At 46.9% G+C, this 8126-nt stretch overlaps 1 pseudogene; it reads left to right on the top strand.

The window, feature by feature from the left end:
- Positions 1 to 5918: 5918 nt before the first annotated feature.
- Positions 5919 to 7308, top strand: LOC102855650 (annotated as a pseudogene).
- Positions 7309 to 8126: the final 818 nt, after the last annotated feature.

Raw genomic sequence — 8126 nt, 5'->3', positions numbered from 1 at the left:
TGACGCCAGGTGGTGGGAGGTTCTGATCCTGGGAGGGACGAGAACAGAAAGCCAGGGTGGACCCAGGTTTTATAGAAGCTGAAGTCAACCAACTTTGGAGTTTTTCTTAGAACAAGAACATAAAATTATGAATGTCAGGGCTGCAGAGTTGCTCTCCCTCCGTTTCCCCAGAAAAGCTACAATGATGATCAAAGCAGCAGCTGCAGCTCTATTGGTCTGTTAGAGCTGCAAAACTATTTCTCCTTCCTTTCCCCAGGAATAACTATCCACGACTCCTGACTTGCTCTCTTATCTGCTGCCAAGCAGCTGTGAGCATTCCCTTGTAAGACAATATAAAACTCTACAGTAACTTTAAGCAGGTGCTTATTTTCTGCTTTAGAGCCAACCCAGCAATTTCTCCTCAATAAACTGTCTTGGCCTGAACTTGGTTCTGTCCTTCCTTGGTGACCTTACAACGAATATGATATTAGGTACAGGCCTGGGCAGGGGCTGTGTAGGGGAGAGTCCTACATCTTAGAATTCAGGCCCTGGTCTGCCCTCAGCACCTTCCAGCTGAGAGCCAACGACAGTAGCAAATGCTTCTCCCTGTGGCCTCTCTCTCACATCCTTCTCTGAGCTTCTGGAATTCTGTGAAGCTTAGAGGGCTGTATGCAGGGCCCCAGTCTCAGCAACTAATGCTGCAGGAGGGGAAGAGCGGGGGCCATCTTTCATAATGAGTCTGTAGGAATGTTGCAGATGGGTTAGCTGGAAGTGGATTAAACCTTAAATCATGGTGACTCTGCCCGATAGAATGAAGCGTGACAGATTCTGTGCTGCTCTCAGGATGAGCTGTGGCTTTGAGCTTTGTGACCATTGTGTCATCTGGCTGAATCTGACTCATAACAACCCTGTAAGACGGAGTAGAACTGCCCCATAGGTTTTCCTAAACTGCAATTCTTTATAGAAGCAGATTGAATCTCTCTCACAGCAGTTGTTGTATTCGAACCACTGACCTTGGTTAGCAGCCTTATCCTTTAAGCACTGCACTATGAGTGGTGCTTCTTGTAATCTGTTTGATTTCATGCTCTTTGGTAGTCTAGTCTGTAGGGAGCTGCAGTGTCAACCCAAAGCTCACTCCTCTGTGCTGATTTGAATCCACCAGGGGCTCCCAGGAAGGAAGCTAGATAGGCAATCTCCTCTCACGTGATTGGCAGCCTCAGAAATCCAGTGGAAGGTCAGCTATGTGTCTGTTTTGACTCAATGACAATGAGGGTGAGAGTGAGAGATTTTCAAAAGACAATCTCTAGGCCTTTCTTTCTAGTCTGTCTTCACCTGGAAGTCTCTCTGAAACCTGCCTAGCAACTTAACAGCACACTGACAAATGGGTGGTAGTTGCTCATGAAGTACACGGCTTGAGAATCAAACACAAGCTTCCCTTGTGGAAGGTAAGAATTGACCTGCCGCTGTCTCCATGAGGACAGAGCACCCCCCCCATCCCTCCCCACAGCTGTGTATGAGGCTGCTTTTGAGCCTGCCAGGCAACAACTCGATGCTTTGACAAGCCTGCAAGTGTGGGGTGCTCTCCTTGTTGCAAGCACTTTCACACCCCTTGTAATGTCAAGCAAGTAATCAGGTTCCCTCTGCCATCATGACTGGCACACCTGGCACAGTTGGGACTTGGGCCATTGCTGGTGGGAGCTCGTCCCTGCTGCCCTCCCTGTTCCTTTCCTGGCTCTTGTTAATATTGAAGCCAGCGACAGCTCCAGCTCTGCTCAGATGTGCCTGAAACAGAAGCCATTTAAACTGGAGACTGCACCATCACACAGGGGATGATTCACCCTGGAGGTGAAGTACAGGTGCCGAGGTGGGCTCTGAGGTGTTCCTGCCTTCCTGCAGGCTGCTTTGAGGATAAGGGCTGTGTACACAGACAGGGTGGAGCTGACAGTTTTATGACCTTGTCTCTCGGTCTGCATGTGGTGAAAGAATGTTTACCTTTATTTCTTCCCCTTCTAGCTGCTGGGAGATCTCTCTAGGTAAGATCTTGACTGAAGACTGTTGCCCAGACAATGGACTGCTAAGATTCAGCACAGATTTGCAAGATCTTCTGAGCGGTCCAAAGACGGTGTGCACAGTAGGGTCGCAGTCCAGGCTAGGAAAGAGAGGGGTGGCTGTTACTTCTCACAGCCTTCAGTGGAACCAGTGCTTACTGAGCACCTGTAGTGGCAGACATTGCAATAGCCTCAGGTGGACAGCGCTGTCAAGCACAGCCTGTTCCTCACAGCTCCCTGAGCCTCTAGGGAGCTTGCTGTGTGCCATGCATGGAACAAGGCCTGGGGGAGACCCAGGGAGGAGAGCGTGCTCCGTCACAAAGCACTCAGGAGTTGTTTTAAGAGGCCAACCTTCTCTCTGCATCAGTGGAGAGGGTAAAAGGTAGGCAAGTGTATCGAGAACAAAGTTCAGTGGTGGTTACTGGACAGGGGATGGGACAGAGGGAGAGAGAAGGTGCAATGCTCAGAGGATCCTGAGCAGAACTTAACGGAGGTTAACAGAAGTTAAGGAACTTTGAAACCTGTTTTTGGGAACAGAGACTAGTGATGGTTGAGCAACATGGTAAACGTAATTAATGTCTTTGAGGTGTACTTGTGAAAAAGTTGAAATGACAAATGCTATGCTACTTATCACATATGTGCATAAGGAAAAAGCCTAGACTGTGCATGGCTGGGAGGGATGGTTTCTCAGCTGTTTCTACAACTAGCTGGAACGAAGGGCAGGTTCTTAACCTCCCCCTGAGTCTTCTTGGCTCTGGATTCAGGCAAAGACGACCCAGCCTCGATGTCCCTCGTGCGTCCTTACGAAGGCTTTGGAGTGGTTCACTCCCTTGCTGAGAATTTACATTTCCGCCGCAGATATACTGAATCAGAACCCACATGTGAACAGAATTCCCAGGTCATTTTTCTGTATCCATCACCTGGGTCTCTGTAAGAACCTGTGATAATCACTTGGGGATCTTGTGTAAATGTAGATTTTGATTCAGTATATCAGGTGCTATGGTTGTACACTATTGAGTTGGAACCAACCCCTCTAGTGGGTTTTCAGAGGCAGTAAATCACAGAAGAGGGCACTGTCCACATTCCTCCTAAGGAGCAGCTGGTGGATTTGAACTGCATACTTTTGGTCTGGCAATACAATTCCTAACCACTAAGCCACCAGAGCTCCTTATTATCAGGGAGAAAGCCAAATTATCAGCAGGGTGCTGAACTGGTTTGAAGCCCTGCTTTGGATGAGTTCTTCTGCTGGGACAACAGGAAGTAAGGGGAATGACTATGGACTGGCAGGCAGCCACTGTGCACAGGTGGCTGGAGGCTGGTGTGAGCCACTGGGAGCCAGTGTCTGCAGTTCAGAGACTTCAGCTTTGGTGTCCTTGTCTAGCTCCTCCTCTTTGTAGGTCTTGGAGCTTGGGAATCTATGGGATTAGCACCAGGTCGAGGACTCTGCTTCTGGGAAGGAATAATAGTAACGAATATTCAAGATGTCTTAGGATTCCTCCTCCATCAGTTCATGTAAGCCTCTCACCTATTCTATGAGGCACATGCCACTCTGGTCATTGTTGTCAGTTGCCATCAAGCCAATCTCCTCTCTCATAGTGACTCCAAGCACAAGGAATGAAACGCTGGTCTTGCATTATCCTCATGGGGCTGAGGACAGACTTCTGTAATTCACAGAATTCTCACTGGCTGACTTTTTTAAGAGGTTTGCCATCCCCTCCACCCCCAGGATCATGTCTTTATTAGGGAAATCAAAAGGTAGTAATTCATGTTGGCAGCAGAATAGAATAGCTCAGTCAGGACAGTGTAGGCCAGAGTTTCAATGCTCTTTGTCCTGCCAATTACAGCTTCTCCCCTCTCATTGATTTTTATAAGAAGATAACCAGGCCTTTTCCCTAGTCTTAGTCTAGAAGGTCCACTGAAGCCTGTCTATCACCATCATCACAGCATACAAGCCACTGATTGACAGGTGGTAGCTGTGCCTAAGGTGTGTTGTCCGGGAATCAACCATGGAAGAAGCGATTTCTACCACAGCACCAGCCTGCCTCTGTGCCACTCATTAGCCTCTTCATTTTATGGAAGAGGAACTTGAAGGTCAGGTTACTGGTGGGTGGTGTACCCATGATTGTACAATTGCATGTGAAAGGGCTGGGATCTGGCACATGTGCTTGTGACCTCAAGCCCTGTGCTTGCTCCATGAGTCTCAGTTGGCTTTGCAAAGTAAGTAAGGGTGGGATGGAGCCTGCAGACCTACTCCAGTAGTGCCTACTCCAGGCACTAGCTTAAAATCCTGTAGGGCCCTCGGGCCTGCAGACCTCAGGCCTGCCTTTAAATGTTTTTGATGAAACATTCTTCTAGGTCATTCGTCTAGGTAACCCTGGTATGTCCGCTGGCTGTACAGAGGTAAGTGATTGCTGTGAAGCCAAACACTGTGACACTGATGAGTCAAATGTGATAATGGTTACCCGTGGTGGACAGTGTTTGGTGGAGCTCCCCCATTAAAACAAGCTTGGAAGCAGGAGTGGCATCCACTTCCGTAATAGCTTGTCTCCGGAAACCCTATGAACCTGGAGAAAGGACGAAAGTTATACAGTGTCCAGGACTTTTGTTCATTGGGTTACTGTGAGTCGCCCATGACTCGATGACACTTAACAGCAACAACAACTGCACAGCCATACTTCCCTAGTGGCCTGAGCTCTTCTGTACATACTAGGCCCCAGAAGCCCCCTAGTGACACACAGGAGTTTGATCTCAGTGGTTCAGATCCTTCCCACAACACCCCAGCCCCCGTCCCCTCAGCATCTAGGTGGAAAATGCAGTTTACCTACAGGAAATGTTGACAGCAACCTAGGTCGGCTGAGTTAGTAATACAGACTTACAGTGGCCAAAATTTTCTGAATGATCTCTTCCTTGTGGTTTGAATTGTGTCTCTCCCAAAGGATGTGTTCAAGTCTTCAAGCAGTACCTGTGACTTTATTTGGAAGTAGGGTCTTCAAGGATGTGATCAAGATAAGATGAGGTCATGCTGGAGTAGGCAGTTGGATCCAGTATCAGCTGTGTTCTTGTAAGAAGAGACACAGGCACAAACATCCAATCTACGTGACAGCAGAGGTAGAGACGAGAGTGATGCAGCAAGTCAAACGATGCCCAAGATTTCCAGCCAGAGGGAAAGCTGGGAGAAAGGCGTGGAAAACAGATTGTGCCCTAGAGCCTTTAGAAAGTGCACAGCCCTGCCTTGATTTAGGATTTTGGTTGTTGCTTGGAGTCAGATCTGACCCACAGCTGACCCTCCAGGAGTTTTTCAGCAGCAGTAAATGTCGTGGCAGGAGATTGTCCATTTTCTTCTGTGGAGCAGCTGCTGGATTCAAACTGCATACCTTTGGGTTGGCTGTGCAATTTATAACCAGTAAGCCACCAGAGCTCCCTACTAGAATTGCTAATCTCCAGAATTGTGAGGCAGCTCTTGTGGTATAGTGGTAAGGAACTGCACTGTCAACCCCAAAGGTAGGTGGTTTGAATCCAGCAGCTGCTTCACGGGAGAAAGTTGGACAATCTCCTCCCATGTGATTTATAGCCTCTGATAATGTGCTGCTGGAGAGTCAGCTATGGGTCAGGTCCACTTGGACATAGTGAGAAGAATGAGAGAGAATTATAAGAAAAATAATATTCATTTTACATGACCTTGTTTGTGATAATTTGTTACAATAACATTCAAGTCACTGCTCTAGTCAAAACTGACTCACAGCTGACTTTTTATTGGGTTTCTGAGGTTTCAAAATCACAGGGAAGGAGAGTGCCCATCTTTCTCCTTAAGAGCCTTTGGTGGCTTTTTCGCAATGGGTTTGTTGCCAGAGTACAGGTGTTGGTGAATACCATCGCAAAACCTAAGCCAAAATGGGAAAGGAGAAGACCCATATCAACATCGTCGTCATTGGACATGTAGATTCGGGCAAGTTCACCACTACTGGCCATCTGATCTACAAATGTGGTGGGATCGACAAGAGAACCATTGAGAAATTCGAGAAGGAAGCTGCGGAGATGGGAAAGGGCTCCTTCAAATATGCCTGGGTCTTGGATAAACTGAAAGCTGAACGTGAGCGTGGCATCACCATTGATATCTCCCTGTGGAAATTTGAGACCAGCAAGTACTATGTGACCATCATTGATGCCCCAGGACACAGAGACTTTATCAAAAAACATGATTATAGGAACATCACAGGTTGATTGTGCTGTCCTGATTGTTGCTGCTGGTGCTGGTGAATTTGAGGCTGGTATTTCAAAGAATGGGCAGACCCGTGAGCATGCCCGTCTGGCTTACACACTGGGTGTGAAGCAACTGATTGTTGGTGTTAACAAAATGGATTCCACCGAGCCACCCTACAGCCAGAAGAGATATGAGGAAATCGTTAAGGAAGTTAGCACCTACATCAAGAAAATTGGCTACAACCCTGACACAGTAGCCTTTGTGCCAATTTCTGGTTGGAATGGTGACAACATGCTGGAGCCAAGTGCTAATATGCCGTGGTTCAAGGGATGGAAAGTCACCCGGAAAGATGGCAGTGCTAGTGGCACTACACTGCTTGAAGCTTTGGATTGCATCCTGCCACCAACTCGTCCAACTGATAAGCCCCTGCGTCTGCCTCTCCAAGATGTCTACAAGATTGGTGGTATTGGTACTGTCCCTGTGGGCAGAGTGGAGACTGGTGTTCTCAAGCCTGGCATGGTGGTCACATTTGCCCCAGTCAACGTTACCACTGAAGTAAAGTCTGTTGAAATGCACCATGAAGCTTTGAGTGAAGCTCTTCCTGGTGACAATGTTGGCTTCAATGTTAAGAACGTCTCTGTGAAAGATGTTCAACGTGGCAACGTGGCTGGTGACAGCAAAAATGACCCACCCATGGAAGCAGCTGGCTTCACTGCTCAGGTGATCATCTTAAACCATCCTGGCCAAATCAGTGCTGGTTATGCACCTGTGCTGGATTGTCACACAGCTCACATTGCTTGCAAGTTTGCTGAGCTCAAAGAGAAGATTGATCGCCGTTCTGGTAAGAAGCTGGAAGATGGCCCCAAATTCCTGAAGTCTGGTGATGCTGCCATTGTGGATATGGTTCCTGGCAAGCCCATGTGTGTGGAGAGCTTCTCTGACTACCCTCCTCTGGGTCGTTTTGCTGTCCGAGACATGAGGCAGACTGTTGCTGTGGGTGTCATCAAAGCAGTGGACAAGAAGGCTGCTGGAACTGGCAAGGTCACCAAGTCTGCTCAGAAAGCTCAGAAGGCTAAATGAATATTACCCATAACACCTGCCACCCCAGTCTTAATCAGTGGTGGAAGAACGGTCTCAGAACTGTTTGTCTTTATTGGCCATTTAAGTTTAATAGTAAAAGACTGGTTAATGATAACAATGCAACGTAAAACCTTCAGAAGGAAAGGAATGTTTTGTGGACCATTTGTTTTCTTTTTCGTGTGGCAGTTTTAAGTTATTAGTTTTTAAAATCAGTACTTTTTAAATGGAAACAACTTGACCAAAAATTTGTCACAGAATTTTGAGACCCATTAAAACAAGTTTAATGAGAAAAAATAAAAAGAGCCTTTGGTGGATTAAAACTGAGAGTTGCTGCTATTGCGTGAGCAGCGCAGCTTCCTGCGGACTAAGCCACAAGAGTGCCCACAATCGCTCTAGGAAACAAATGGAGCCTTTTAGCCTTTGATCTATGACATATTTGAGTCCCTCTGATATTTAGAAACTATATTTACATTTGTGTATATAAATTGTAAAGCACACATAAAAATATGTTTTAAATGAAAATGGACCAAAACAACTATGAGATATCATCTCACCCCAGTAGAATAGCAAAATTCAACAGAGCAGCAAGCAACAATGCTGGCAAGGTTGCAGAGAAACTGGAACCCTTATTCACTGTTGGTGGGAGTGTAAAATGGTGCAACCACTGTGGAAGGTGGTATGGCGCTTTCTCAAAGAGTTGCAAATAGATATACCATTTGACCCAGCAGTTCCACTATTGGGAATATACCCCAAAGAAACCATAACTGCCACCCAGGCAGATATATACACAATCATGTTTATTGTGGCTTTATTCTCAA

Source organism: Elephantulus edwardii, unplaced genomic scaffold (genome assembly GCF_000299155.1).
Source record: "Elephantulus edwardii isolate Elephantulus edwardi_28Jun2011 unplaced genomic scaffold, EleEdw1.0 scaffold00093, whole genome shotgun sequence".
Taxonomy (NCBI): domain Eukaryota; kingdom Metazoa; phylum Chordata; class Mammalia; order Macroscelidea; family Macroscelididae; genus Elephantulus; species Elephantulus edwardii.
Note: the sequence above shows the minus strand (reverse complement) of the source record. Positions and strands in the feature narration are given on the sequence as shown.